We start from the raw sequence: 21,053 nt of genomic DNA on the forward strand, positions 1-21,053 counted from the left end.
ATAGACTACACGACGAGACGAATTCAAAGTTCGGTGGGCCTCCACCCGGACAGGGAACGTGTACAGGAGTGTGGTCCGAAGCAGTTTTTGTGCCTGAAAGGCACTCTCAGTTTCTAGTAATAAGGTACCGTTACGCAACCTGGTACAAGATTTGACAGATCCGGCTATGGCATCTACGCCCTTCTGGATAACGAAAGGATTGACAGAGGAAAAATCCTTTCCGTCCTCAGATTGAGAAACGACGAGGAACTGTGGGGCAGGCGGTAGTACTTTTGTCACTGGTGGCTGGTCACGTTTCCGTTTTTGGGCAGAAGTCGAGAGAGATGGAGTGGAATCCATTGCGGAGGAATCCCCCATGATTGCCAGCGTCTCCGATGGCGCGCTCCTTCTTTGTGGGGACCCTCTCAGAGGGCACTCCCGCCTTAGGTGAATGTTTACACCTCAGGTCACACCTCCCGAGAAACAGACAGAGGGACCAATCGGCATGGTCAGAAGGTATCAGCTCAGGCAATCACCCCTCCCCGGGCCTGGCCTTTACCAGGGGGTACGTGCGTGCCTTACTTGTCTACCCAGGGCGGGGAATTACGCGTTACCCCGTCACCGGCTACGCGTGCGAAAGCATGGGTCGGCCTACAGGTGCGCACAGGGAGGAAGGAAGAAGAGGAAAAAGAAGAGAGAGAGGACAGACTGTCTCAAACGCCGAGGCGGAGACCAGAGAAGGCAAGGAGAAGAAGGCAATGAGAAGGCAAGGAGAAGAAGGCAATGAGAAGGCAAGGAGAAGAAGGCAATGAGAAGGCAAGGAGACAGAAGGCAATGAGAAGGCAAGGAGACAGAAGGCAATGAGAAGGCAAGGAGACAGAAGGCAATGAGAAGGCAAGGAGACAGAAGGCAATGAGAAGGCAAGGAGACAGAAGGCAATGAGAAGGCAAGGAGAAGTTAAGGGAAAGAGTAAGGAAGACAGTGAGGTGGAGAAGAGCAAAGAAAGGAACCAACAAAAGGAAGGAAGAAACGAGACGTGAAAAACCAAAAAGACCACAATTATATGTCGTGGAACCGTCCGTCTCCGGACGCAGGCGCTAACTACCCCCGTGAGGGGGATGGACTCCTTTTAGTCACCTCTTACGACAGGCAGGAATACCTCGGGCCTATTCTAATCCCCAGACCCGCAGGGGGGGCAATTCTGTAGGGTTAATGGTGTCAGCAAAGAGGACGACACTCAGGACGGAACCCTGAGGCACCCGGGTTTCCTGGATAAAGTGTCTGACAAGGAAGAACCCAGATGCACCTTGAAAACTCTGTCTTTTTAAAAATTCCTGAAGGATACAGGGCAGCCGGCCACAGGAGCCGCATGTGTAAAGACTACGGAGGATATCAGTTCTCCAACAGGTGTTGTAGGCCGTCTCCAAATAAAAAAAACACGGCCACAGTCTGAGATTTCCACAGAAAACCAATCATGACATGGGTGGACAAAGTAATGAGATGGTCAACTGCAGAACAGCGTGCTTGAAATCCACACTGTGCAGTCATTAGTAAACTGCGAGACTTGAGCCACCATACCAGCTGGGCATCAATCATACGTTCCATCACCTCACAAACACAACTGGTGAGAGAGATAGGGTGGTAGGTAGAAGGAAGATTTTTGTCCTTATTAGGCTTAGGTATGGGCATGACGGTGGCTTCATGCCAACATCTGGGACATGTGCCTTCTGCTCTGATGCAGTTGTATGTATTAAGCAGAAATTGCTTGCCCACATAAGAAAGGTGCTGCAACATCTGAGTGTGGACAGCACCTGGCCCAGGGGAGGAGGATCAAGATGAACTGAGAGCCTGATCTAGCTCCCTCATAGTAAAGGCGACATTTTAGCACTCACGACTCTGAGAAGAGAAGGGTATCGCCCAAGCCGCCTCCGATTGTTTCCAATGGAGGAAGGCAAGGTGATAGTACGAAGAACTCGAAAAATCACAAAATGGTGGCCAAAGGGGTTGGAGACAGCAATAGGGTCCACGATGACATCGTCTGATACTGTCAGGTCGGAAACTGGCGAATGGATCTTGGTCCCAGAGAGCCGTCAGGGGTTGGCCCATACAACAGAGGAAGGGGTGGAACTGTTAAAAGAACTAGTGAATGAAATCCAATTAGTTTTTTTGCTGCCCTGCAGAATACAAGAAAACTTTGCATGCACCTGTTTATAATGAATGACGTTTGCCTTTGTAGGAAGGTTGGTTGGTTGGTTTAAAGGCAGGAGAAGGGACCAAACTACGAGGTCATTGGTTGCTTGTTCCTTATAACACAATGCCACAAGTGTCAGAATAAAACGGACGAAACATATAACACAAAATGGAAAGAAAGGTTGGTTGGTTTGGGGAAGGAGATCAGACAGCGTGGTCATCGGTCTCATCGGATTAGGGAAGGATTGGGAAGGAAGTCGGCCGTGCCCGTTCAGAGGAACCATCCCGGCATTTGCCTGGAGCGATTTAGGGAAATCACGGAAAACCTAAATCAGGATGGCCGGATGCAGGATTGAACCGTCGTCCTCCCGAATGCGAGTCCAGTGTCTAACCAATGCGCCATCCCGCTCGGTAGAAAGAAAGGAAAAGCCACAAGAACGAAGGAACAAAAGAGGACAAGAAAACAACAGAGAGATGCTAGAAACAGAAGACAGTAAAACATGAAAGCAGATTACAGTGGCTGGCCAACCACAAGAATAAAAAGGGAAAGCCAGCCACTCTGCAACACATTAAAAACCACACCCTAAAAGCACTAGGGTGGAGGACACAGAGGGACAAAGCACATGCGCTACAACCTACATAGAACTATAAAACCCACTCTCACGGATAAAACGTAAAACTTGTGGAGGCATTGTTGCCCAACACCGAAGGCAGGAGGCTAGGAAAGTTAAAAGTCTGCCGCAGAGCGGCTAAAAGTGGACAGTCCAACAAGAGGTGGATGACTGTCATTTGCGAGCCACGGCAACACTGAGGTGGGTCCTCGCAATGGAGTAGGTAACCTTGCGTTAGCCACGTACAGCCAATGGCGGAGCCGGCAGAGGATAACTGATTCCCTGTGAAAGACCTGCATGGAAGACTTCCACACATTCATAGTCTCCTTAATGACACACAGTTTGTTGTGCGTGCTGTTACACCATTCCGTCTCCCAAAGCCGGGAAACCCTGCGGAATAAGACAGAATGCAGGTCAGCTTCGGAGATGCCTATCTCCAGAAGCGGTTTCCGCGTTGCCTGTTTGGCTAGCCTGTCGGCAAGTTCGTTGCCGGGGATTCCGACGTGTCCTGGGGTCCACACAAACACCACAGAATGGCGGGACTGTTCCAGGGCATAGATGGACTCCTGAATGGACGCTACCAGAGGGTGGCGTGGGTAGCACTGGTCAATAGCTTGTATGCTGCTCAATGAGTCAGTACACAGGAGACATGACTCACCAGGGCATGAGCGGATGTACTCAAGAGCATGAGATACGGCCGCCAGCTCTGTAGTGAAAACACTGTAGCCAACTGGAAAGGAATGTGGCTCAGTATGTCCTCCATGAACATATGCAAAGCTTATGTGACCATCAGCCATTGAGCCATTGATGTAAACCCCTTCAGAGCCCCTGAACACGTCAAGAATCAAGAGGAAGTGACAGCAGAGAGTGGAGCGGTTAACGGAGTCCTTAAGGCCATGCAAAAGGTCCAGACAAAGCTGCAGCCGAGACGGCGTATGTGAATGGACTGCAAGTAGAGGTGGTAAAGGAAAGGACTCCAGTTCAGAGAGAAAGGGACCGCATGCAAACCACAATTGTTAGCCCCGATCTGGGCCGCCAAGGCAGGAGGTGGACTGCCGCAGGTGGGAAAAGGAGACAGTAATTCGGATGCTCAGGGGAACTATGAATGTGTGCTGCGTAACTGGCGAGCAGTTGCGCACGTCTGATCTGCAGTGGAGGGACACCAGCATCCACCAGTACACCGGTCACCGGGCTTGACTTAAAAGCTCCTGTCACTAATCGAACAGTGGTGCACAGGGTCAAGTAAAGGCAATGCTAAAGACACTGCCAAACCATAAACTACACTCCCATAGTCAATTCGGGATTGGACAAGGGCTCTGTAGATCTGCAGCAGCGTACAGCGATCTGCACCCCAATTGGTGTTGCTCAGGCAACGGAGGGCACTGAGATGCTGCCAGCACTTCTGCTTAAGCTGACAAAGATGAGGGAGCCGAGTCAATCGAGCGTCGAAAACCAGTCGTAGGAATTGATATGTCTCCACTACAATGAGTGGATCATCATTAAGGTAAAGTGCGGGTTCCGGATTAATGGTACGACGCCGACAGAAGTGCATGACACGCAAATTTGCAGCTGAAAACTGGAAGCCATGGGCTAGAGACCATGACTGCGCCTTGTGGATGGCTCCCTGGAGGTGCTGCTTAGCAAAACAGTACTGGAGCAGCAGTACGGAATGCAGAATCTGCATACAGAGAAGGTGAGACAAAGGGCCCAACAGCTGCTGCTGCTAGACTGTTAATGGCCACTAAAAAGAGAGAGAGAGACATTCAATACAGACTCCCTTCTCCTGAATATGGATGGACTATCAGAGTCACCAACTTGCACATGGAAAGTACCGAGCCGACAGGAAGTTTTTGATAAAAATCGGGAGTGGTCCCCGGAGACCCCACTCATACAATTTGGTTATGGATGCGATCAGGCCCAGGAGCTGTGTCGCGGCAATGTGCAAGGGCACTGAGGAGCTCCCACTCTGTAAATGGTGCGTTATAGGATTCACTGCAGTGTGTAGTGAATGAGAGGATGTTCCCTTCCAGCCGCCGTTTGAGTGTATGAAAGGCTAGGGGAGGGGGGGGGGGGGGGGTAACACTCTAACGCAGAGGCTCGAGCAAAGTGCTTGGCAACTGTGTTTGCGTCAATACATAACTCGGTATTTATGGTAACACCGGGGACAGATGTTGGGGCCTGGTACCCGAAAAGACGTTTGATCTTCGCCCAGACTTGGAAAGGTGACGTGTGGCACCCAATGGTGGAGACGTATCTCCCCCAACACTCCTTCTTCCGTTGTTTGATAAGGTAGCGAACACGGGCACGGTGCTATTTAAAGGCTATAAGGTGCCACTGTAGAGCTCTCCGATGCTCCTTACTTGCCTCAGCGACTTCCGGCGACCACCAAGGGACTGCCTTACGCCTCGGGCATCCTAAAGAACGAGGGATTGCATTTTTGGCCGCAGAAACAATTGTGCTAGTCACCTGCTCAACCATCACATCGATGTTACTGTGTGGGGGAGATTCAGCAGTGACAGCAGAGGTGAAAGTTCCCCAGTCTGCCTTGTTCAAAGCCCATCTGGGCAAGTGTCCATATGCCTCACACTGGGGCATTGACAGGAACATGGGGAAGTGGTCACTACCACACAGGTCGTCATGTGCTCTCCAGTGGATAGATGGGAGAAGTCCTGGGCTGCAAATTGATAAATCAATGGCAAAGTAACTACCATGAGCCACACTGAAATGTGTGGTGGCCGCAGTATTTAAGAGGTGGAGGTCAAATTGCGACAGTAAAGTTTCGACATCTCTGCCTCAGTCAGTAAGCAGGTACCACCCCACAAGGGGTTATGGGCATTCAAATCACCCAGAAGTAGGAAAGGTGCAGGGAGTTGATCAATCAGTGCAGCTAATACATTCAGAGGCACTGCACCATCTGGAGGAAGCGATACATTGCAGACAGTTATTTACTGCGTCGTCCTTATTCTGACAGCCACAGCTTCAAGAGAGTTTTGAAGAGGCACATGTACACTACAGATCGAGTTTAGGACATAAACGCAAACTCCACCTGACACTCAATTATAGTCGCTACGGTTCCTCTAATATCCCTTATAGCCGCAGAGGGCAGGGGTCCGCATTGCTGGGAATCAGGTTTCATGAAGGGCAATGCAGATGGCAGGTGTAAAGCTTAGTTAAGTTGCTGTAGCTCAGCAAGGCGGTGCAAAAATCTGCCACAATTCCACTGGAGGATGATATCGTGAGGCTGGGAAGGCATGGAACGTTAAATGAGGCAGTTTCCGCCTCATAGTCACCTGCTGCCACCGATTTATTGCCTGAGCAGTCTATATCCATTGTGAGTGAGGGTCTGGCAAGATCTAGGTTCTCAGCGGACGCCAAAATCACCCCATCCTCAGATGCAGAGCTTGTAGGTAGTGGTGGTGTGGGTGCCACTGCAATTTCCTTGGTCTTAGGGGTTTTGTCTCGCTGCTCCTTGGGTTTCCTGGGCTGGGAGGACTTCACTGGCTCAGTCTCCGGGACTGAGGACGACCAGCTGCTTTTGGGCTCTTCAGTCACTGGCGGTGTCGTCTTTCCCACTAGAAGAAACCTGGGAAGGGAGTGACCAAAGGACCCCTTCCTAGCGAGAGAAGCCGAAGAAGACTTACGCTTCTCCGACTTAGAAGTGGGGACGGAAATCCCTGACGGTTGGGAGGGTGTTGCTACCGAAGTAGGTGGTGCAGGAGCAACAGGGAGGGAAATGCCCCCACCATCGAGGGGCCAGGTGTAGTATTCCGGCTCTGAGAGGTGACCTGGGTTGGCGGAGCTGATAGTGCCAGAACTGTTGTAGCGGCGGCGTAAGTCAATGTCATACACACAGTATGCAGGCGTTCAAATTTTCTCTTAGCCTCAGTGTAGGTCAGTCGGTCCAGGGTCTTGTACTCCATGATTTTCCTTTCTTTCTGGAGAATCCTGCAGTCAGACAAGCACGGCGAATGGTGCTCTCCACAGCTGACACAGATGGGAGGTGGGGCACATGGAGTATCGGGATGTGATGGGCGTCCGCAATCTCAGCATGTGACGCTGGAAGTACAGCAAGAAGACATATGGCCAAACTTCCAGCACTTAAAGCACAGCATCAGGGGAGGGATATAGGGTTTTACATCACACTGGTAGACCATCACCTTGACCTTCTCGGGCAACATATCACCCTCAAAGGCCAAGATGAAGGCACTGGTGGCAATCTGATTATCCTGCGGACCCCGGTGGACACACCAGACGAAATGTACACTTCGGCACTCTAAATTGGCACGCAGCTCATCTCGGACTTCAAAAGAAGGTCTCTGTGAAATATGATACCCCGGACCATATTTAAGCTCTTATGGGGTGTGATGGTTACAGAAACATCCCCCAGCTTGTCACAAGTGAGTAACTCCCGTTACTGGGCAGAGGACGCTGTTTTGATCAAGACTGACCCAAATCTCATTTTGGATAAGCCCTCCACCTCCCTGAACTTCTCCTCTAAATGCTCAACAAAAAACTGAGGCTGCGTGATCATGAAAGATTCCTCGTCAGCTCTCGAACATACAAGGTACTGGGGTGAATAAGATCCACTGCCATCCTTAGCCTGACGTTCCTCCAATCGTGTGCCCAGCGAGGGGAACAATTTGGGGTCGTTCTTCTGTGTGTTGAATTGAGCTTGTGAATGCTTAGAGACTGCTGGTGTTTCACCACCAGCATGAGATGATGGACTACGCTTCATCACATGTCATCCGCCCTGATGCCACCCTCTCCGCCCAGGAGCCCTCCCCACGGGCGCCACCCAGTTGCAGCAAAGGCCACCTGGCAGGATGGCCATTGCCAGGAGACCCGATGCCCCAGGGGGATGGCATACATGGGGAGTTAATGGCATAGGCATCAGCAGAGTGATCCCTGTGGGGTCAGGGGGCTACAGCCGACAGGATACATGGCATATAGCCGACAGGATACATGGCGGCCCTACCACAATGGACTGGCTACCGTGCTGGATATCAGGTGCAAAGACGTCCATGGTCATCGTCGAGGCAGAAATTGACACTGCATAGTGCATGGTGGAAAACACACCCAGGAAGGTGTCCTCACGCAGAGATGGAGAATGGGCAGGATTGCAATGCGACGATGAGAAAGTGGGCTAAAGATCTCAATGCACGATGGACACAATGCACCTTGTAAGGCGCCCTTCCCCAATTGTCTCACTCTTCGGGAAAATTTTGAAGAATGGAGGTCAAACCCTACAGGGGACCATCACATAAAGGCCGAAATGTGTGAAACTCCTTTTAGTCACCTCGTACAACAGGCAGGGCTAAGGTATCACGTCGCAGCACTGCCAAAGGGGATCTTTGAGTTGACAAAGGCGGATTTCGGTTAGCAGAGGAAGACTCAGGGGTTGCTTGGCTGGAGGAATGTAGGAAGCCTTCATGGGAGTACTCCTCCTGTCCTTTCCGGCCTACCACTTGCGTAGCCGGTGGCTTTGCCCCTTGAGGCGAGAGTTTGTTGGTTTGTTGCACAGCTGGACGGGGAGATGGCGATGCTGCCTTGACACTGGGCGATTTTACAACCTCAGAGATGAATTCCTTCAACCCGGGGCTGGGAATTATGCATTACCCAGTCACCTGTTATTCGTCAGACACATGGGCTGACCATCAGGAGCGCACAGGGGGGAGAAAAAAAAAAAGAGTAATGAACGAGAGGAGAAGCGAACCAAAGAAAGGAAAAGGGAACGAAAAACAGTGGTGCGACTGTTCTTATGTCAGCTACAAACAATGCGGAACATTCCCAATAACACCCCAGACATGTTCCCCAAGGGAGGGTAAAAAGAATAGCAAGAGGATAGACATGCAGCACGGCCCCATGGTAGCCGAGCCCGAACTCGCAAAAGAGTGACGAGCTCCCTGGGGGGGGAGCAGGTCTGTGGTCTCTAATACACAACACTCGCTAAGAAAAGCAGAAACGTGTCCAAGTAGAATACGATGACTGCAGATGAAACTGCACTTTCAAATGCTTTGCAGGATTTCTACACTGAAAAAGTAATCTTGTCGATCACAAAGGATCACAAGCTCATGATTTCCCAAATAACCACTTCACAATGAACTCCACTCCAGCAGGACCCCAACTTGCCACCTCAACCCTGCAAGGGCTGCTGGCCATCTGCCTGATTTTTCAAGCTCCAAACCGTTCCATGAAACTAATTTAACATTTAACCATTCCAGCCAGACAGAATCAGGAGAAAACTGCAGGTATTTTCATTGGCCATTTTCTGCTCCTGCTTATAGGGCTTCTGTGGGACACTACTTTCTACCAAGAATTTCCTAACTTTCTCTGCAGTTAGAAGTGGAAAACAATGGCTATCACAGGGAAATTATTTGTCACTGAAATCAGCCAAGTTGGCTCCAACCAATATCCAGGAGAATTATTTCACTTAGAAATTTTGCACGGAACATGAGATGGAAAAGTTCAAGTAACCTTTGTCATTGATAAGCACAAAGGCAAGAACTCCAAAGCCTCTCCAAGAGGAAAAAAAAGTAACGGCCAATATACTAGTTTCGATCCAAGCATAATACAATTAGTGAGAACCATTACACCGACAGTCTCTCAAGTAGTAAATAATTTCTTTAAAAATACAGTGCTGAGTAAAATATCTTCCCCATGCCTTGTTCACATCACATGATTCAACATCTCACAATTGTCTGTACTGAGTCCCTGATATGCAGATCAGTAGCCACAGAAAAAAATTTCCACAGACCGAACTGAATATTCATGATTCCAAAATTAGATACTGATATAGTTTGCAACTTTTTGGTGAGAATTGCATTGCTTGAGCACCAACTTGAAATGGCTGTTCTGCATGTGTCTGTAACATGAGACCAAGTATATTTCTGAAATGCTAAGCTTGATGTTTTAAAAGTGCGTCATCCAGTACCCGCACTAACTTGTTCTGAACGCACATGCTGGCTATGTTCTGCGAGATAGCTGGCAATGCAGCGAGTATAACATGTTTCTCTTGTATAGTGTTCATTAGCAAGTGTGAATAGCTATGGAAATTTCAATACTAGTATACCAATACTAACTCATTATAAACCCTAAATACAAATGTCAAACATGTTGATACCAGCCATCAATTTTGACCACTGATGTAATCAAAATAGCAGCAGACATAAACCATTTGTCAAAATCCAATATGCATGCAATGTGTGCCATAACAAAACATTCAAAACATTTGTTGGCTTCTCAGACTCTCACCTCAGGTTAACTTCCATTCAGAAGGCTGCTGCACTCAGCGACTGTTATATTGACTTGTAAATAATATATTTAATCTATCAGTCATCCTTTTTTAAATTTTAATGGCAGATCTAGATTTCAAAATAGCTCTGAGCACTATGGGAGTTAACATCTGAGATCATTAGTCCCCTAGAACTTAGAACTGTTTAAACCTAACTAACCTAAGGACATCACACATCCATGCCCGAGACAGGATTCGAACCTGCGACCGTAGTGGTCAAGCGGTTCCAGGCTGAAGCGCCTAGAACCGCTCGGCCACAACGGCCGACGATCTAGATTTCAGCTAGAAACTAGCCATTCTCAATGCACTATCATTTTTTTATCAATGCAAGTAATGCCTGTTGATCGGGAATCATCCACAGTTCATTGAATATTCAATGAACTGTGGATGAAGCTTTTGGGATTTGTATGTAAAACAGTATTTTCATAGAATGAAATTTTCACTCTGCAGTGGAGTGTGCACTGATATGAAACTTCCTAGCAGATTAAAACTGTGTGCTGGACCGAGACTTGTACTCGGGACCTTTGCCTTTCACAGGCAAGTGCTCCGTCTACTGAGCTACCCAAATGCGACTCACGACCCGCCCTCACAGTAGCTCATCTCCTACTTTCTCATGTTTTAGTATTTTTATTTTTATTCACATCTATACACTGAAAATGAATGTGAGGGTGCTTCTATTGTACTACACATTACATTTTCTTTCTGTTATATTCGTACATGGAGCACAGGAAGGCTGGTGGCTTGGACACCTCTGTGCACACTGAATTTAGTCTAATCTTGTCCTCATGACAGTAGCAATATCTACGGCGTTTTACTACACTCTTAGTTTATTTACTTAATACCGGTTTTGAAATTTATCGGTGTCTGTCTTCAAGCATGTCCCATTACATTTTTTTCTGTGTTTCTATAATGCTCTCCCATATACTAAACAAATCAGTGACCATCAGTGGTGCTTTTCTCTGAAAACTTTCAATACCCTCCATTACTTCTATTTCCTATGAGTCTCACAGAGTTTCAGTATTCTATGAGGGTGGTTTGAAAAGTTCTCAGTACAGAATAGAAAAAAAAGTACTTGTATCACTGAAACTTTTTTTATTTTTCAATGTAGTCTCCTTGTAGATTAATGCACTTGGTCCAACAATGTTCCACTGCCTTGGTCTCATCTCAAAAATGAGTTTCCTCCAGGCCTGCAAAACAGTTGTCAACTCCGGCTATCAATTCTCTGTTTGAAGTGAATCTTTGTCCACAAAGAAAAATTTTCAGTTTTGGGAAGAGATGGAAGTCTGACGGAGCCATATCAGGTGAATAAGGTGGGTGTCACAACAATTCATACCTTAATTCGAGTAATTCTGCCATGGCAATGGCACGTGTGCAGGCGCGCATTGTCTTGATGGAAGATGACTTCCTTCCTTGCTAAACCTGGCCTTTTTTCGTGTATCTTTTGTTGCAATTTGTCCAGGAGGTTAGCATAGTATTCTCCAGTAATTGTTCGCCTAAAGGGGAGATAATCTACAAACAGAATTCCCTTCGCATCCCAGAACACTGACGCCATGACCTTTCCCGCTGAAGAAATTGTCTTTGCTTTCTTTGGCGGTGGAGAATCAGCATGATTCCACTGCTTTGACTGTTGTTTTGTCTCTCAGGTATAGTAGTGCACACACGTTTCGTCCTAAAATGGGCCAAACATTGTTCCGATATGTCCATTCTCATATGTTTTTGATCCAGAGTCATGAGTCACGGCACCCATCTTGCAGATAATTCTTCCATTTCTAATCCTTCAGTTTTGCTCTCGTGACCAAATTTAAATTCATTTGTCCACTTGGCAACAGATGAATATGAAGGAGCAGAGTCCCCCAGTGTATTCAGCATGAATGTCCTTTGCTTTCATACCTTTCTTTACGAAGTACTTAATCACTGCTCGAATCTCAATTTTTTCCATCTTCACAAATCACAATGCAGGAACAACAACAGAGCCATGTCAATGCCACAGATCTCTTCCAAGAGCACTGATGTGGCACGCACAACAGTCCAATGAATATCATGTGAACAACTCATTGCGCGCATGCTGACCTCTCGTGGTGATTCAGAGAACTTTCAAACCACCCTCGTAAGGTGAGTTATACAAGTGTTTTGTAAGGAAACTCCTATGTATACTGATAGCATCTGCCTACTTCCTGCAAATGAACCAAAGTCTGCCACCTGCTTTACCTATCACTCAGCCTATGTGAACATTCAATTTCATATCTGTACAAATTGTAACCCCCTTGTATTAGTATGAGCTGACTCATTCATACTGTAGTCATAGGATACATCAATATATTTTTTTGTTATGTGAAATGTAAAGTTTTACATTTCTGAATACAAGGTGTGTTTTTTAAGTAAGTACCGTTTTGTCACACCGCTGCCGCAGTGCCGCAGTCGGCGATCTGCGCATGCGCACTGTGTACCTACATCTGTTGTCTACGCACTGACGCCATTACAGTCTGATTCTTCCTTGTTTACATTGTGTACTGAGTAAGATGCCTCCGATAACCGGGAGTCCCGCCGACTGTGGAGTACGGGCTGTTATAAGATTTCTTAGTGCTAAAGGCCTAAAAGCGATCGACATTCATCATGAGAGCTGTGCAGTTTACGGAGAAAACATTATGAGTGATCGAATGGTAAGAAAGTGGATGAGAGCATTTAAAGATGGCCACACAAAAGTGCTTGATGAACAACGGAGTGGGCGTCCTTGGGTCGTTAATGAAGGTTTGGTGCAGGAAGGTGAGAGAAAACAGACACCTTACGATTTCCTCCTTGTGGGATGACTTTCCTAATGTTTCTCATAGTGTTTTGTATGGCACTGTGACCGAGCACTTGAATTACCGAAAATGTTGACGGATGTGTACAAAACCAAACGTTTAGACAGTGCATTGACTTTCCTTGAGTGGTACCACAACGGTGGTGATGTCTTAAGCCAAATTGTTTCAGGCGATGAAACGTGGGTGGCCTACATCACACCAGAATCAAAGCAACAGTCCATGGAATGGCGGCATTCAGATTCACCCAGAAAAGTGAAGTTTAAGCAAACAATTTCTGCCCGGAAAACCATGTGCACAGTTTTTTGGGGCATAAAAGGAGTATTGCTTGTGGAATTTCTGCCTCATAATGAGACAATAAATGCAGCAGCTTACTGTAAGACATTGCACAATCTGCGCCATTCAATTCAGAACAAATGGACGTGGCAAGTTGAGCAAGGGCATCGTTTTGCTGCAAGACAATTCCTATCCGCATGTGGCGAATCAGACCAAAGACCTCATCACATCTTTTCGATGGGAAACTCTAGATCATCCTCCATACAGCCCCAATCTTGCCCCCCAGTGACTACCATCTGTTCCTGCACTTGAAGAAACACCTGAGCAGTCAGCGTCTTCAAGACTATGACGAAGTCAAAACAGTGGTGATGCAGTAGTTAACAAGTCAGGCGGCAGACTTCTATGAGGGGGGTATCCAAAAACTGGTACAACGTTATGACAAGTGCCTCAGTATTGACGGAAATTATGTAGAAAAGTAGATTAAGGTACAGGCTTCCATGTAAAAATAAAATTATTGAGATATCTTAGCACATCATTTTTTAATTTCAAAATGAAAACACGCCTCGTATTTAGCACAATTCCGAAATCTTTGTAAGATCCTACTGAGTATGTGTGCAATTTTTTCAGACAGTACTTCATTTCATAGACTAATTGCATAAGTCTGCAGTCCTGGTGTAAGGCTTTTGTTATAGCTCATCCTAAGATTCAACAAATTATTAATCTGAAGTACAGCTCGTCAGCAGAGTGAGCACTTTGCAGTAATTAGATATTGGATCTCAGGATGACCAGTAGGAAAGGCTGGATGCAGTTATCCCAATAAGCATCCAAAGTGACCCAGACAGTATTTTTCATTATACTTACAAGTGGTCAAAGTTCCCTCAGATACAACATTTTCTATTATGAAAGTTCTCGTACATACTAACATCACCATGCCTCAGTGTCACAGCACACCACTAGAGGAGTTGAAGCAAAATATTCACCACAGAGAAAAGTGGAGTGTTGTGTGGCAATTCATTTTCTTGCATCTCAAGGGGGAAAATGCTACACCAGCTCATGATGAATTAGTGGAAATGTAATGCTACAATGCATCATCATATGGCACATGGTTAGATGGTGCAGATGTTACTAAGTGTGGTCTGAATGATAAATGAAATTGCAGAAATTCTTTTTTGAAGCACCAAGAATTGAAAAAAATCTGGTTACCCTGGTGAGGCTGCCATGATGTGTTGCTAACAGATGATTTTTATAAGGGGCACTGTTATAGCAATATATTACTAAAATTTTCAGGCAAGGTTACGGACATCAAGACAAAGTCCAGGAAAGTTTGTTCCATGACATCACTACAGCTGATTCTGTGCACGACAGTCACCCTTGTTACATTTTTGGATGTCCAGCAAATTCTTTAATTGTGTTGGATGAGGAAACCATTGTTAGAGACATTTCCACAATGAAGACACTGTGATTTTGAAGGTGGAAAACTTCCTGAACAGCCTAAATGCAGGCTACCACAACGAAGACTACCAAGTCATGAATTGCCGAGAAAGGAGGCTATATAAAGGAAGACTAACACCATAGTCAAGTTTCATGGCCACACCAAGATTTTTTTCGAGTTGGTAACTAAAACCTTATGATTACACCTTGAAAGTGTTGGTGTGGTAATGAGTCTAATTTTTTCATATACATACTTGACTCGATCCACCTGAATGCCTTGAGATAAGTTTAAAATACGCAGTATTATCAGAATTTATGCTCGTTGGCATGGTCACCTCATTACCCTTGAGCTCAGAATATGCCCAACAACAGATATATGTCAATGCAACTGAATAGTTACTTTGTAGATCTCCACCAGTATGTTTCCTGCATACAGGTGTGACCTGTGTTTTCTTCCAAAGCTTGGGCACAGTTATGGGTGAAAGAGCTCCTAACCAGTCATTCTGTCTCCCTGTTATTTTGTAAGGGACAGAAGTTGACAATTTAATTTAAGACAAAGGTCTTAAGTCCGGTGTGTTTTTTATTCATTTTAATTTTACACATGTTGCAAATGTGTTGACAGATTTGTGTTGACCTGATTTGACAACCTGATGTTGAGACTACTCTCACACTAAATGCACTGTTCAATTATGTATAGGACATAAAATGGTCTAATGCTACCATTTATTACAGTTAAAATATAATCATATTTTATAAATATAGTAATGTTATGATTGCATTTCCCATTTTTTGTGTAATATATGTACTGTATATACAGTTTGTAGCACAATGTATCTTAATTTACTTTGCAATTTTAATTATATATATATATAAATAAAAGTGGGAATGTTACTGAACTATCAGTTCAGTCACAGCTGCAGAATACTGACACAAATTTTTTACAGAAAAATGGAAAAACTGCCAAACTCAGGAAAAATCAATTTGGGTTCCCGAGAAATACAGGAACAAGTGTGGTAATACTGACTCTGTTTTTTACATCACAAGACACACAAAAAAGGTGTATCTACATTTCTAAAAATTTAAGATATGGAGAAAGTTTTTGACAATGTTGAGTTTAGTACACTCTTTCACTCTCTGAAAGTAGCAGCAATAAATTACATGGAGCAAAAGGTTCTTCACAATTTGTACAGAAACTAGCCTGTAATTGTAATGGTTGGTGGGCATGAAAGAAAGCAATATTTGATAAGGGAGAGAGACAGGGTTGTAGCTTTTCTGACATGGGAGAGGGTTGTAGCGTTTCCAACGTTATTCGATCTGTACATTGCAGACGCCGAAGAAACCAAAAAGAAATGTTGACAGGAAATTAAAGTTCAGAGAGAAGAATGAAAAACAGGTCAAAGTAGAAATGATATACAATGTGGACTGGCAATAGCAAGAAAAGGGTTTCTGAAGTTGTGCAATTTGTTAACGGCCCGTTTTGAAGGTATTTACCTTTAATATCAGTTTGTATACAAGAGAAACATGGATTAAAACCATTTTTATCGTAAGAGGGGGGGGGGGGGGGAGTCACAGGTGAGGTTTCAGGAAAAAGGCTCTTACAGGTACAAACCACGTTAATCCATCATTGACAATGTGAAGCTTGAACTTTGACTTCTATGACATGATCAGTTCTATCTCAACACTATCAAAGATATTATGTTGATCACATTCTTTGCCCTTTCTTGTCGTAAATTCAGATTTTCACCGTCTGTAGAAAGTAAAAGTTATCTGTATGTCATAGTAACGTAAATTACTGTAAATGTTCACCAGTGATTAGTTCACTTTTAAAAATACCTGTGTATGTCAGTAAGGAAAATTTTATAATTAGGTACTGTAGCTATTAGTCACGATTTTATAGTAACTGGCAGGATTTCCATTTTAATGGTATTCACTACACAAACTTGACAATTCAGTTGACAGTTGGTGAAGGCAAGAATTTTGAATACCCAAATAAAGGAACTTTTGTAACAATCTGTAGCACTGTCGTGGGATAAATAGTATCATAACTTAAAATGATGGGAATTTTGGAAAATACATTATGTCCACTCTAACTGCGTTTCGTTGAAGTATACAGAAACAAAGTAAAAGATGGTACACAAATATTACATTCCACCTACACAAGAGGATCCTAAACGATGAAAATGGCTTGGTCGGAGGGAAAAATATACTATGCCCTCCTTTGGGAATGATCGTAACACTTTGTATAGGCCTATGTGATTTAAGGCAATAATCCGAAGTAAACGTTAACGACAAAATATTTTTCGATGAACAAAATGGAGGATAGAAAACTTGGAAATAGGAAATGCTGTCGGGCGGTAAGCTGCTGTCGGATGAAGCTAATACTTATGGATAGGCTAAAAAGTAGGTAAAACATTACACATACTGTATACAATATAAGGTTGTGCGTTGTCATAAACAGGCAATGAAGCATATCGCCGCGCATCTTCATTACATTTTCTTACGTTCGGAATATAAGGTCTCATAGCCCAAAAACAACTGTTTTCCCGTAATTATTAATTTTCAAGCAACCAGCAGCGTTCTTCTAATGTAGCTCCACAGTGCTGCAAGTCCTTTACTACCATCTGCCACCCACCAGTCTCTCAGACAAGGGTTACAGGTATAGAACTTACTTTCGTAAAGCACTTCAATGAGATATAGTATCTTGTAACTACCATAGAATTTAATTTTTGCTGCCACACGTGCGTAACACTAGCACGCCACTTATTTGTAATTTCAAACCCCACGCCTATACGATATATCGATGAGGTAGACAGTTCGATGGGTTTCGATTTAAACGATGGTGAACGAATGTCTGCTAAAATGTCCACACCACAGACATGAAAATAGAAAATACATGAGCATGATTTATTAGAAATGGCTGACGTTGCCTATGCGCGATAGAGGTTCGACCGTATGGTAGCTGAGTCCTTAGGTATGGCAGACATTTTACGTCGCGTCAAAACATTCTGTACTGTGTTTCAAATGTAGGCAATAGCACATACCATCAATGTCATGTTACGTCACGTAAAGTCACGTCACCGTTACGGTTCTCTAGAAGGGAGTTTTGACTCTGCCGGAATCTGCTAACATCGGACATTAACCTATTCTCCCGCCGTAACTCCAGTTGTAGTAGTTTATTTCGTGCTTCTATGTTATAGTAGCAAATTTTGTGCGTTTTTATTTCTTGTTAATCATCACCTTTTTATTATTTTGCTTTCATTTCCGTGATTAATTGCAATAGTTATTCCACTGAGTATCATTCAGTAAGCAAGGCCAGATACCTGAAGGTGAACAATGTTTTAGTTTTCAATAACAGAACAGAGCTGAGGCCTACACTGTGTGTAAATAAGAACATAAATTGTACGAATCCATGGTTTCACGCCAATATGAACTGACAAAATTCTCGAGTTTCCAGCAGTGTCAAGAAGGTTTAAAATCTTTGAGCTTTCGGGCAAGTACTCCTTGGGCATGGGCAAGTAGTGACTGTCTTTGATTGTTGTCCCATCCGTATATACATGCACTTATTTACATATACGTCACGAGAGGTACTGTGGGTGACACAGCAAGGCTTGGAACCCCTTAACTCACAGTGACTGAATCACTAGAAGCTCTATATTTGGAATCTGTTGGTTAAAACCACTCTGTCATTGTATCAAAATGTCACTACACCCTACAGTAGTTTTCACAAAATCGATGTTGAGAAGTCAGCTTCTTTTGTCATGGACATATGCTGCCTCCCTCGCCAGACTGCTATATGACGATCAAGTCATCAAGAGGACATCACCCACAACTGCTGCCACAACAACTATGGCCACAATCTATGGAACACCACCCGCTACCTGGACAACAGTATGAACTACAACTACCAGCAAAATGTATGCAGAACCTTTTAACAACTCTCAAGCCCCAACAATGGCACTGCCAATGACCCAGGACACAGCACCATCACCATCAGCTCTCCCAGCACCACCTGCATAATTGCCAACAGTGCCACCACGACAGGATCGTCAGCAGTAGCCATAACATCAACAGGAGCAGCCCCAACACTGACAGCCACAATACCATCTACGATGAATACACCGATACCAGCAGGTAAGCATTCCCTCCCTTCAGTCATCCCACAACAACCCTTACACACACAACCAAAGAATGTCACTAAAACTAACGAAAGTATGAGTACCAGTGATCATCCCAGAACTGCAACACCAATTGTATTCCTCTTCCTTTTTGCTGAGTACAACATACCAGCAATGCAAATTCAGCAGCTTCTCAACAGGAGGGGCTCCATCGTCATTAAAACTAATGATCCTCATTCCCATTTATCGCTCCACCGAATTATCCCCTCTTTCAGAGGAAGTATAAAATGTTATGACCCTTACAGCCCCTGTGCGCAAACAACACCAGCCTCCACGCCGACGCCCAACATTCACAGCAGAGATCAAAAAGGTTAACTTAGAGTCCACAGGCAAAGAGACTGTAAATGCACTCAACACACAACCAGGAATCGATGTGAGCAAGGCACTCTGCATTCAAAATGACAATGAGTCTCGCTACTTAGTATGAGTATCCTCAGAATTACACACTTATCATAGAAAGGGCCTCGATTTACCACAGGAATCATCTTTTGGAGATATCTCGATCCACTACACAAGCTTATAGATGTCAGCGATTCCTCCAATACTATGGCCACACGACACGACATTGCAGGAATCCACCCACCTGCCCTCACTACAAGCAAAACCTAACCCCCCTCCCTCTTCCTGCAATACCTGCGGCCAACTTCACTCTTCCTACTCCCACAAATGCAAATCCAAACACTCTCTCCAAAAGCCTGAACTCATCATTCCCATACTCAAAGTTGACACACTGCTCCACATGAACAATTCCCTCTGTCCTCCATCCACAGCTGATGATATAGTCAATTTGGTAACAATAATCCTGTAAGAGATACATCCTCTTGAAAGACCGCACACCCTAAACAAATAACCCTCGCCACCAGCACCATCTTTCATTTCAGTACACACTCCCAAAACCAAACCTATTTCATTTTTGATCGTCTCCAAACAGTAATCTAATCTATCCTCAAACTCCTCCTTCTTTTAGTGAAAATGGCGAGCAGACATACAACCTTCTATACTAAAATATCCATTCCCTCTGCTCCAATAAACATCTTCTTATCCATGCTCTCCAACAACACAAAATTCATGCCCCCCACCTCAACGAAACCTTTCTCCAACCCCACCATTCCATATGCGTATCTCCTTACATCCTACATGGCACTATTTATCCCAATTCTATTGCTCATGGTGGAATAACAATCGTCCGTTCCCAAAATGTCGCTTTTATTCCTCAGCTATTCCTAAATGATCCAACTGAGCAGCTCGCTACCACCTTCTTTCTCCAAAAACTCACATTAACCCTCGCTACTATCTGCATCCACCCTAACCATCCTACCCCCGACGATTTCCTGACCCATGTAGACTTAACTTTTACCACACACGTAAGTTCATCTGACCTTAACTTCACCCCAACACACCTGCTGGAAAACGACGATGGTGTCAATCTATCAACATCCTCAATGACCACATTATCTCTATCCCTGTCCACACCCATCATGACATAGATACCACCCCTAATTCCGTTGTTGTCTCCACCAACCTCTTGGGGTGCACCGCAGTAGAAGTCCTAGATCCAACTGGGAGTGATCACCTCCATGTTCTCTCCAGATCTCATATCATGTACCAAATCAAACCTGCCCTGCTCGTAATCATCTGCCCTGACATATCCAGGATTATTACTATGCAGACGGGAATGCATCCAGTGCCAAAATTCATACCATAATCGAAAGCCATGATTCCAACCTTCAAAATCCTGATGACATCCAAAGTGAAACTGACTTCCTACAATACGCCATGTCGGATGCAATTTCCAACTTATCTTACTCTGTACTGTCTACTACAGCTGTCCTATTCTCTCATCATGTGCTCTTGCCCTCCTCCAAGAATCACATTGTACATACAGAGAATTCCTTCATACTCATGTCTGGGAAATGTTCACACAGCACTGACAGCTCCAGTGATATGTCGGCAGCTGCTTACAAGTAAAATTATGTCTGGACTGGCTCTTGATGCGCACTAAACTAAACAAAACTACTATAAACTCTAGAAAGTATTTAAAACCATTCCATAGACTCTCTGGAAAATATCCCAACCCCACCTATCCCATTCTATAGAACAACAGACCACTTTCAGACTACCTCACCAAAGCCAAACACTTCACGTCCTACCTGGAAAACACATTCACCATCCCACATGCATATGAACATACCAACACAACTATCCTACCTGTATGGACTGATGACGAAGTGTTGTCCCTCCCCCCCCCCTTTTTAAACCAACCAACCTATCCCATCTCTCGCTCCAAACTTCCAGTACTTAC

General features: G+C 44.8%; 1 protein-coding gene across 3 annotated transcripts in view; it reads right to left on the reverse strand.

Moving 5' to 3' along the window:
* The window catches only part of LOC126168326 (uncharacterized), a 55,541-nt gene extending 38,188 nt beyond the window's left edge, over positions 1–17,353 (reverse strand). For 2 of the 3 annotated variants that reach the window (XR_007535455.1, XM_049920546.1), the window contains exon 1: positions 17,246–17,353. The gene's annotated coding sequence lies outside the window, so the exon portion shown is untranslated. Of the gene's footprint in view, positions 1–16,998; positions 17,221–17,245 lie in introns of those variants that run through there. The other variant, XM_049920548.1, reaches the window with a different exon arrangement.
* Positions 17,354–21,053: the final 3,700 nt, after the last annotated feature.

Source organism: Schistocerca cancellata, chromosome 1, assembly GCF_023864275.1.
Source record: "Schistocerca cancellata isolate TAMUIC-IGC-003103 chromosome 1, iqSchCanc2.1, whole genome shotgun sequence".
Lineage (NCBI taxonomy): Eukaryota > Metazoa > Arthropoda > Insecta > Orthoptera > Acrididae > Schistocerca > Schistocerca cancellata.